This window comes from Notolepis coatsorum, assembly GCF_963971535.1.
Source record: "Notolepis coatsorum genome assembly, chromosome: 20".
Taxonomy (NCBI): Eukaryota; Metazoa; Chordata; class Actinopteri; order Aulopiformes; family Paralepididae; genus Notolepis; species Notolepis coatsorum.
Window position 1 is genome coordinate 23,721,598 of NC_140184.1, and position 12,069 is coordinate 23,733,666.

Consider the following 12,069-nt stretch of genomic DNA (forward strand, 5'->3'; position numbering starts at 1 on the left):
GGACAGGAAGTACCATTGGCAACCGGAAGTCAGCCGGAAGTGCCTACTTTCAGGTTGTGCAAGTGGAGAATAGTGGGACATGATACAGGTACCACCAGGGGGAGCTGGTGGCGACGTTGGGCAGGGGGACACAGGTGAAGAAGGATGGGCTCAGGGCGCGGCGCCGGCGGCGGAACTTCCTCTTCATCGAGGTCGCTTGGAGCTGGAGCTCCGGACATCAAGCACGCGAGATATAAACCCAGTTACGAGGCGGGTTAGTAATGGAATATGCGATAGCTTAGCTTTCAGTTAAGGCTAAAGAGACATTGTGAACGAAGAAGCAGACAAGCTACTGCCGAAGAGTGTGGTAGATATTGCACACGTTGCATTTTAGCTAAAGTATAGGCATCATGACAGGGGGTCGTCCCGACCCACAGCTTAGCTTCAGTTTGGCTAGCACCACAGTTTAGCCCGCGTGTCGCCCCACCCCTTCAGCCCAGCAGCGGACGTCACTGCACTGCACGCACCTCCAGCCCCTCCGAGCCGTTACCCCAGCAGTCACCTGCCTAACGTCTACCCAGCCCTGCCGCCTGCTATCACGGGACCTCTCGACGGCCATCTCACCACACGGATGTTCGGTGGTGGGAGCAGGGACGCCCTTGGTTAAGTACACTCAAGCCAGTTACAGTGAGCGCTCCGAGTGCTGGAACTTTATCGGTAGACATTCTCTTTGTGCGGCGCGGGCCCTTTAAGGGCGAAGAGAAGCAGTACTTTGAACTGACACTGGTAACAGTGTTTAGGGGCGCCCGACATTTATTATTTTGGGGAAGCCGTCTATAGATAGGACTTTTGTTTTCAATGTGGGCCTACTGTCTTTTGGTTGAATGTGGTGTGATAACGTGTGTTCTTTTATAAAATTCCCATTGAATAGCTCCTGTATCCCTCTCCCTCTGCCTCCCCTCTCTCCCCACCTACGGGGAAACGAACAAGTATCTAAACCCTTAAAGGGACGGGTTTTATTACTGTGTCTTGCCCAGTGTGGGAAGAACTTTAGTCATTACCGTAGAGCGAGAGCACTAGGTGCCCAGTGTGGAAAGAGCTTTGATTCTTGTGTAAATACATGTCAAAAGAATAAGACTTTCAGTAAAAGAGAGCTAAATGGGAACACTGTGTGGGTGTCTGTTAATGTGCATTCTGTCTAACCCTTTCCTTTCCGGGTAATGCTCATTATTGTTTAACCCTTTCCCCACCCCCTGCTTATGCCTCATTGGGACAGGTCTCTACTCGCCAATCAGGAAGGGTACTGCTTTGGGGAGAAAGTATATCATCCATCATTACTGCCATCGGGTGTGGGAGGGCACAGGAAGTATTGGGGGAAGTGTGGGTGTGTGGGGAGCTACTGCTAATCGCCCTGGAGGGCAAGAAGGACCAGAGCACCACCCCTAGGTTAGTGAATCCTAGGCCCCATCCACTCCCTCTGCTAAACCTCCACTCCAATACTCCTGGCCTACAGTCAGGGACTCAGCCGGACCCAGCTCTGCTGCGTTCCCACTACCAGGTGGCAGTGTACATCCACTCCCATAAAGCAGGGATAATCCACCCTGCTACATACATATAAAAAAGAAAAGTCTAGATTTCTGGCTATTTATGTTAGGAAGCAGCATATAAAATTTGGCGGTACCTGGTAAATAAAGTACAAGTTAAGTTGGGGGGGGGGGGGGGGGGGAATCATGTAATTTTGAGGAAACTAGTGCACTGGCTGTTCAGAACCAGCCGATTGCTTGGTCCCTGATATTGCTGCTTTCTCCAGAACCGTTCAACCAATCAACTTCACACTCAACGTTGCACTTTCTTGTGTCCTCAACAAAACACCTGCCAAGTATGAAGTCGATCCGATGAATGGACGGTCACACTGGACACCCCATACACATAACATTTATAGTTGTTTGTTGATGGTTAAAATCAGTAGCTTTTGTGTGTACAGTAAGAGCACACTAGAAATAGAGACAATTTCTTCACATTTCAATGAAAAATACACTATTAAAAACATGAGCACTCCATGACAAGCTGTCCAATTTCTTTCTTTAAAATCCTCAATTGCAATGAGGGAATCAAGCTTCAGGAGAATGGCGCAGAAAACCTGAACACATGCTTCCCAAATTCAGTGGGGACATGGTATGAAATAATCTCAGATTGTAATGTCCACCTCTTGGTTGAATGAGTAAAGTTCTTATGTAAGTTGTTGCTGCCCCAGGATGGCTTTAGTTTGTATACAAACAAATACCAATGTAACTGTCTTCTTATGACCAGGGATGGCTGACCTGACAATTCATACAATACACAGTGATGTGTGAGGGGTGAGCTGTTTAGCAGCATGATATATTGTGTCTAAAGCATGAAGATGGGATTCTGGTTTGAAAAAATGCCACTATGTTCACAGCATTAATTGTACATCATAACCATCTAGTGTTTCAGTCATAATTCTGAGAAATCTTAACATGATTTGCAGACAATTAATATAATCTGACAGAATGTTTGTTGAAATAGTTAGCTACCTAGTTAGCCACTTCATTGTCTGGGATTGTCACCAGTACATACTGCACATGCTGCTGGATTCCTCTGCCTACTGTACACTGCTGTCCAGATAGTCTCCTGTTCTGCTATCTGCCTCATTTACAGAAACGGTACATAAACTATTTGTTTTATGTGCACTGCCTGACACACCAATTTACAACAATCAAATGATGTCTAATATATATATATAGCAATATGCACTGCTCATTATAACCAAGGGGAATTATGTGACATTAATACTACTACTACAATTAATGGACCTCATTCACCAACATTGTCTTAAGTTTTCTCTTACGACAACCTCCTTGGAAGAGAAAGCCGACGACAATTACCCCCGGATTCACCAACGCGTGGAGAGATTTCATTGCCAAATGATCGCAGATGCGGACCCCTGAATGATCGTAGGTCACTCATTCACAAACTGGGGAGTGCGTTCTCGTATACCTAATTTGCATATAGACACGCCCCTCCAGCTCATTATAATGTAAGGGCCGTGCGCAAAACAAGGGTCAGCATTGCCCTGTATTCATCAGGTAGCGTGGAAGCGCTTTGCGACGGATCAGAATTAGATTAGATAAAAATGTATTGTCATCATACAGCACACTATAACTATAGTGGAATAGACTATTAATATTCCATATGTATATCGTCTTGTTTCGCGCTCCTGGCCACCTGCCTCAGTGCACACACACACACATGGGCACATACTGTATAGTCTGCGGCCCTCGCAGGAATGGGAGTGGCTAGCTCTGCGCTGACATGGCTGACATCATACCTCAATGACCGCTTCTACCAAGTGTCATGGAGAGGGACCCTGTCGGCCACCCGCCCCCTGCGGACTGGTGTCCCCCAGGGCTCGGTCCTAGGACCCCTTCTCTTCTCCCTCTACACTAAATCACTGGGTAACATTATCACGTCTCATGGCTTCTCGTATCATTGTTATGCCGATGATACTCAACTCTTCCTCTCCTTCCCTCCCTCAGATATCCACGTCTCTGAGCGGATCTCGGCCTGTCTGTCCGACATCTCCGCCTGGATGACGACCAACCACCTCAAACTGAACCTAAGCAAAACAGAATTGCTCCACCTGCCGGCCAAATCCTCCCCCCTGACCGACCTTTCCATCACAGTCGAGAATGCAGCTGTGACCGCATCCCCGACCGCCAAGAACCTTGGTGTTGTCCTCGACGACCAGTTGAACTTCTCTGCTCACATCGCAGCAACAACCAGAACCTGCAGATTCATCCTGAACAACGTCAGAAGGATCCGCCCCTTCCTGACAAAAGAAGCCACCCAACTCCTCGTCCAATCAACAGTCATCTCCCGCCTCGACTACTGCAACCAAGCCTCTTCAACTCATTCAGAACACAGCGGCCCGCCTGATCTCAAACCTACCGAAGTCGGCCCATGTCACGCCACTTCTTAGGGACCTGCACTGGCTCCCCATTGCTGCACGAATCCACTTCAAGGCCCTCGACCTGGCATACCGTGCGGCAAAGGGAACCGCTCCCGCCTACCTCCGGTCAATGGTATCTAACTACACACCCTCAAGACCCCTACGCTCTGCATCTTCTGGCCGCCTCAGACCTACTCCTATCCAAGCTCCGGGAGGGTCATCAAATAGAAGTCGCCTATTCTCAGTCCTTGCCCCACAATGGTTGAATGAACTACCCACCCCAGTTAGGACAGCCGAAACCTGACCAATCTTTCGCCGTCAACTAAAGACGCACTTCTTCAACCATTATCTGAAATTTAAATTTTTTTAAATAAAATAAAAATTATAATTAAAAATCTAACCCCAGGCGGTCAGGTGGCGTAGCGGAGATTGTGCTCGTCACCAATGCAAGAGGCTGCGGTCTCGACTCCCGGAGAGTCAGCATTGCCTTGGCTTGGGCTGATCGCTATACTAACTCGTTTGGCTGAGTTAGGGGGAGGGAAGCCGTGGGTGGGTCCTGGGCGTTGTGGATAGAGACCCCTACAGTTCGGTCGGGGCGCCTGCACAGCGAGGGTAGGATCTGGAGAAAGGTAGTGTGACCTTCCACACGTTACACTCTCCCGGTGAGAATCTGTGCTGCCAGGCTGGCTGCCGGCTGGCTGCACATGTGTCGGAGGAAAGCATGTGACAGTCTCCGGCCTCCCGGACCAACAGTAGGGGGGGGTGCGCAACAACCAGGAAGGGGGTTGGGAATTGGCATAACGACTAACAGTGGGATGGGAGAAAAAATCGGAAAAAGGAGGGGGGAAAAGATTTAAAAAAAATAAAGAAAATAAAAAAATCTAACCCTAACTAACCTTACTGTCATGCACTTGTCCTAATAAACTAACCTACACTACACTGTAGCGCGCAACACTTTGATGAACATTGTTACTCAAATGATAGAGTTGTACCCTTCCTGATGACTTGTCGTACAGAACTATAACTATAGCATGTAGGACACATGTGCTTTTATATTTTTTATGAAGCTACAGTAGTTGCAGATGCAAAATATGATCATATCTCAACATTTTCCAATCCAGCCAAAATCACCATCTCAAAGTTCTCATGGTGCCTCGCTTTGCCTTGAGTGTATGCATGTTAGCATTATATTGGTGGTGCCAGCTACTGGCTTGAGAAGCAGACATAAATATTGTAGGAGAGAGGCACAGAATGTATCCCTCTCTTTTGGAGACATTTCTGGAGTAGAAGCTTAGCCTGCAGACTATTTCTGCATTAGTCAGCTCTATTGTGGCTGTCTTGCCGACAGAGCAGCATAATGCAGAGCTGCTGAACACAAGCGCGCGCGCGCACACACACACACACACACACACACACACACACACACACACACACACACACACACACACACACACACACACACACACACACACACACACACACACACACACACACACACACACACACACACACACACACACACACACACACACACACACACAAACAAGAAGGCCATCCTCTCCTTTTTTGGGGCAAAATAAACCATATGAAAGAAGATCTCTTCTGGCAGAACGGGTAAAGAGGATGTGAACCACTGAAAAGAAATAAGAACAGAATCATGACAGTTATAATAACTATATAACTATCCACCAACAATCCTATTAATATATCAGAGACAATATGGTTCATTCATGTATTTATACCAGCAGGATAAAAACTGTGCCCAAATTCATTCAGATTATTTTTCAGTTTGTTGAATTCTGTAGTATAAAATCTGAATTCTATTGTTTTTCAGATAAATGCACAATACATCCATTATCCATCATACATTCTATTATAATTTTCAATATCATAAATCAGATTATGGCTACATTGTGACCAGGACGTTCTAACAAAAGAAAAATACACTTTGCACCCGGTAGGTAAAGCAGCAGTGTCTTTCTCTTAGAGAAAATGTTGAAATCCAGATGAGTTTCTATTTGGTCTACACACAGTGAACACTGTTTTATTGATCAAAAGCTTCCTGCATGGCTTCAGTACATCCTGTTGGAACATGAAAAGAGTGACTGTTTAGTATTGAACCTGAGAGAGACACAGGATGAGGCCTAGAGACCTTCATCCTCAAGACAATGCTCGAGAAAGAGGAAGATAAAGACACTAACTCACTATTACAGTCAGACCGCCTTAGATTCTAAAGGATATCGGGCCATTTGGTACAACAGCCTTCAGTATTGATTCCTCTAGAATTGATTCATTTTGCGGCAGATCTTCTGGCGGCCATATATTGTTTACCCAGGATTGGTACTATCACTGGGATTCAGTGAGAGTGATAGTGGATCCAATGGGTGTAGTGGTTCCTTGGGAATATGGTGTCATTCAGGGATGTGTGTGTGAGCGTGTGTTGGTGTGTGTCAGAGGTCATTATCAGCGTATATGTTTCACCAGTATCAGTCAATCAACACTCAGCTGCTCTGTTTCTGCATGATAACAGCTGCCATGTCACACACTTCTCCTAGTGTGTGTGTGTGTGTGTGTGTGTGTGTGTGTGTGTGTGTGTGTGTGTGTGTGTGTGTGTGTGTGTGTGTGTGTGTGTGTGTGTGTGTGTGTGTGTGTGTGTGTGTGTGTGTGTGTGTGTGTGTGTGTGTGTGTGTGTGTGTGTGTGTGTGTGTGTGGTGGGGGGAGTTGAACCGCAGAATTCATTAATGCAATACCCCCTTGATCTGCTGTCTGCATGAACAGATTCACACAGGAGGAGGTTTAGCCTGCATAAGGGAAATCTGCCACCTGTCACTGCCAACATTCTGTCCTTCATATTTTTTATTCTGGATTACGGACTTTTTTATCTGTGTTTGTTTGACAAACAATTGTCTGCTAGCTATCCTGCTAGCCAGCTAAGCCTACTAGCTCTAGCTCTATTAAAATAGTGTCAAACTGGTTACCATGGCGATGTCAGCCGCTCTCCCACTGTCCTGTGAACAGCAGCAAGAGGATATCCGAGCTGGAGGGGAGAATTTCAATCCTTTACCAGATAAAGGAAGACGAGTAACTGCTGGATTATATGAGTGAAACCGCAAGCATCCACATAGTACAGTGGATAGCAGAACAATTGTGCACTTTTTCATAAAAGCATGAAACTTCTACCATAGTAAGTTTATACCATGAGGTTTATTTTCAGAAGTGGAGGGAAGTCAGATTTTACCTCTGAGGCCCGGGAGAGGTCAAATCCAAGATGGCCACCCAAAATATTCAAAAATTCATAACTTTGGAACCGAATGACCAGAAATGTGCTTGGCCAATCAGAGCGCAAAACGGGAAAGCGGAAACACGAACCGTTTGGTAAAAGCATAGACGTGTCTGGGACCGTTACAGCCCCCTCCTATTTGGAGGGGGAGAGGGGAAAAGAGTGGACCACGAGGAGAGAGCTAGCGAGCTAGGAGATAGGCCTCTAGCGAGCGAGGAGAGATGGCACAACCAAGAGAGATATAACTTATTAATTTTTATTTTTTTATTTTTATTTATTATTATCTTTTCCCCCCTTCTTTTTCCGTTTTTCTCCCCTCCCAATCCCCTCGTTATGCCAATTCCCAATCCCCTTCCTGGTCGTTGCGCACTCTACCCCCTACCGTCGGTCTGGGAGGGCGGAGACTATCACATGCTTCCTCCGACACATGTGTACCCAGCCCACCGCTTCTTTTCACCTGGCAGCGCGGACTTTCACTGAGAGAGTGTAACTTGTGGAAGGTCACACTACCTCGCTGTGCAGGCGCCCCAAACGAACTGTAGGAGTCGCTGTCCACAACGACCCAGACCCACCCACCGGCTTCCCTCCCGCTGACTCTGCCAATCGAGCCAGTATGACGGCCGGCCAAGACGGAAGCAACGCTGACAGCTGGATTCGATACCAGTGTCTCTTGCGTTGGTGACGAGTGCCTTGTCCACTGCGCCACCCAGCCGCCTTATTAATTTAGTTTCTTAACCCTTTTAAAAACGTTCAATTTGTTTCATTCTGTATGAGACATTTGTTTATGCAAATAAACAAGCCTTCTGATATGAAATGATGACTCAACTTACGTTATTTTCCGAATGCAACGGGGGAGAGAGACAGTGTTTTAGCCAGTCAGCGTGTGGGAGTGAGAATTCCACAGAACGATTGCCGCCATGAACTACAAACAATACACAATAGGGCGACGATTCTGGTTGTTTGGGTGGATGGACATGGTGGTGGTTGGATGGGGGGGGGCGTGTAGCATTATGGGTGGTCTGGAAATGCACTGGGACCTTTGGGATGCTTTTGGGTGCTGATTGACTGATTGATTGAAAACTTTATTAACAGATTGCAGAATGGGTACAATACAGTACAGCTCAATACACACAATTGTTAAGGGGATGCAGACCAGAGAAAGACTTTCATCTTGTTTACATCTGGGTCCCCCATTTTCAATTCATCAGGACATATATGACATACATATGAGATAGACAGTACAGTGCTGTGGGGGTTGTGGTGGGTTATTCATGGGGGGGGGGGTCCCTGCCTGGGGTTTCAGTGGGTTGGGGGAGTTCGGTGGTGGGGACTGGCTGGGGTCCGTCGGGGCGCGTGCAGGGGGGGGGGGGGGGGGGGGGCTGGTGTTCGGCTCTGGGGGAGGTCTGGGGGGGGGGGTTTGGTTGGAGCCTATGGCACCTATGGCTTCGGCTGGACCTTTCCCGGACCTTCCCTGGAGTTGGGTGCTGGTCTCTTGCGTGTGCTTTGATGGATTTTGGTTGGTCTTCGTCATTGGGCTCCCTCGGTTCGCTGGTGTTTTGGGGATTCCTTACGTGGGGGGCTCACTGCGGCTTCTGCGGTGTTTCGGGGGGTACCGGGGGTCCCGTGTCGTCTCGGATCGTCCGTGGTGCTGCATGTCTTCTCATTTGACCGCTGTTGTGTCTGTCTGCTTGAGTGTTTGGAGTCGTTCCCTTGCTGTGTGGCTCCTTTGGCGTCGTGGGGATTTGATGTGTGGGCTGTTTGGGGACTGGCTGTTCCGGGGGGATTCACATGCATGCCTTCGAGCAACACTGTACTTATTGTTATTGTACTTATTGTATGCCTATTCTTATGTCTGTACGTTATATGTTGCACTACTTTTATTGTCTTTTATACCTATTCTTATGTCTGCATTTTATACATTGTTTTTATTCTGCCGACTGATTTTATGCCTATGTTAATTTTGTGCTACTTTCTGTGGGGCTCCCTTTGGGCTCCGGTCCATGTGTGAAGGGTGCTATATAGATAGAGTTGTTGTTATTTATTATTATTATTATATTATAAAAAATGTATGCATTGAAATGTCTTTCTCGACGACATTGAAAATGAGGGTGACCTCAATTGTCCTTTTTGAGAATAAATAAAGGTTTGAATTGAATATCTAGTATCATCTCTTTTTGTCGGCCGTTTGCTCATTCCTCTCTATAGACCCTCAAGCTGGGTATATTGTGACTCCACCATAGTAAGTCATTGACAGTCAGCACCAGTGATAGATGGATATAGTACTCTATGCACAGTGATTGAGGTGGACACACTCTGCATATACCCTCCACTACACTACCGGCGTCAAGGTCTAGAGGTCATAACCTGCCTCAAATACAAATCATAATCCAGCCAGCATAGACGAGATTAAAGGGGAAGCAAGGGCTCTCCTAGTATGTCCTACACACAGGGCTGCAGTCTGAACCATAGCTGTTGGAGACACACATTGCGAACAATCAAGCGGGGCACGTAGTGGGTATGTGTGCAGTTTGTTGGTAATTACCAACCTGCTCATTTAAAATGCCTTGCTGCAACCCATTTAGATTAGAGCCCAGCAATTACATTGGCAAGGCCCCATAATTACAAACAGTGCCTTAGAAACAATGCCCCGGATTCCATCTTCTTGTTCCGTCTTCATTTGACCGAGCTTACTTATAGTATTGCTCCTCCTCATACTAATTTGATTCGAGCGATACATATTAAGTAATAGTGGTGCTGCTGAGTACCACTCTCGTCCGTGTTTCAATTCTGCCCTCGTTGATCGGTATGTGTGCGCCTACTCCTGCAGACGTGCTCGCATGTTTTTGTTTGGATATCGGGGTAATGATTGACATGACTGGGAAAGTGATGGAAGCAAACATGCTGCTCTCTCTCTCTCTATCTACCTCTATCTGTATCTATCTATCTCTCTCTCTACCTATATCTCTCTCTACCTCTATTTCCCTCTCTCTCTCTACCTCTATCTATCTCTCTCTCTCTACCTCTATCTCTCTATCTACCTCTATCTCTCTATCTACCTCTAATCTCTCTCTCTCTCTCTCTCTCTCTCTCTCTCTCTCTCTCTCTTTGTATTCTCTGGCTTTCACCTGCCTCTTTCGAGGGTAATGCAAAACTGAAAACCTCCCAAAGCTGAGTGAAATCTACTGTGAGAGCCTAAGCATACGATACAATCTTTACCCTTCAAAATAGCTACAGTATACACCTGGTATCCGTATAAAATCCTTTGGTTCTAAACGTACTTCATGTGCCGAACCCACTGGGAGTTCCACTGTTGTTTCTCCTGTGTCTCCTAATATCCACATACGTCACACCCCTGACAGCGATGTGCTGTAGGATGGATAACTGGACCACTGATAACCTCAGGCACTTCCCTCCTTGGACAGTTGATGCTGACAGTCGGACGGCTTGTCCAATGGCTTGACAGGAGGGAGGTGGCAGCAGGGTGATGATCTCCTAGGGTGGTTGGTGTAGCCAGGGGCGAGCTCTCAGTCACAGAGGTGGGCTGGCGGACTGTTGGTGTAGGGACCCGATGACAGGTCATCTCTCTCCCTCTCACCTCTGTGCTGTCACACTCTGGGCTGTGGCTGCTGCTCCTGGTGCTGAGAGCTATAGCTGGGCCACTGACTCTGACTTGACCCTCGCTGAGCACATAGGGAGAAGCAGGAATGCCTACTACTTATGCCCACCGGCCACAGCCAAGATTGGCTTTTAGTTTAGAAAAGCATGTCCCACATACAAGATGGGCTTTTAGCTTAGAAAAGCATGTCCTGTAAAGCAAAATGCGTATTACACACTGCATAATATTACAGGCAGAACTACACTGCATTGTTTTAAACCTGACTATCTGAATAGCTGATGTCTTTGAACATGTTCGAGTCTTGCTTTGTGTTTGAAGCTCGAGCTATGATCTCTTGTCATATTGCAGCTATAATTAGAGGTAGTCAGACGACTGGTTGTTTAACCCTCTCATTGCAAGAGACACATATAGGATGGAGGAGCAGGCAGACAGGCCTGCCTGCAGGTGTATGTATGAACACTGCATGTATCCTCTCTGTCAGACACTGATACACTGCAAGCGTTTTCCTGTACTTCTATCATCTGATCCGTGGCTCAGGAGAGAGGGGTGAATGCGACCCGCAAGATCATTCTCCTCTAGGCGACGATGCTTGACCATTATGGTACAGTTTAGTGTGAGGAATTTAGGTAGAGTATGGAAATCGCAATTAAACTAATTCATGATTACTAATAATCACAGATTTACTAGACAGGTGGGGGGAGGGGTTCATAATGAACGACTAAAGAAGTAAACGATTGCCCTCTAGTGGTTAGTTAGGAAAATAACATTCCAAATGTGGACACTGTTCTTGGGTTCACCGTGTGTGGGTGTCATTTTATTTATTTGTTAGGGGCTGGGTCTGTTATCCTATTAGTGAAACCAGGAGAGTTGATAATCACCACATCCCACTCTCTGGGGAGGATAAAAGACAACAGTACCACACATACCGCTGCCACAAGGACCACTACAATGTGGAATTTAGAGAGACGACAGGTTGGCAAGAAGAGATACTCTCCCTTCAAAGCTACTATGGGGGACCCTGATGTAAACAAGACGAAAGTCTTTCTCTGGTCTGCATCCCCTTAACAATTGTGTGTATTGAGCTGTACTGTATTGTACCCATTCTGCAATCTGTTAATAAAGTTTTCAATCAATCAATCAAACTATCAGTCATGTGTGGGAGGAGTCAAATTAGTTCACTGTGTTTATGTAGAGAGCGAGAGAGAGAGCGAGAGAGAGAGAGAA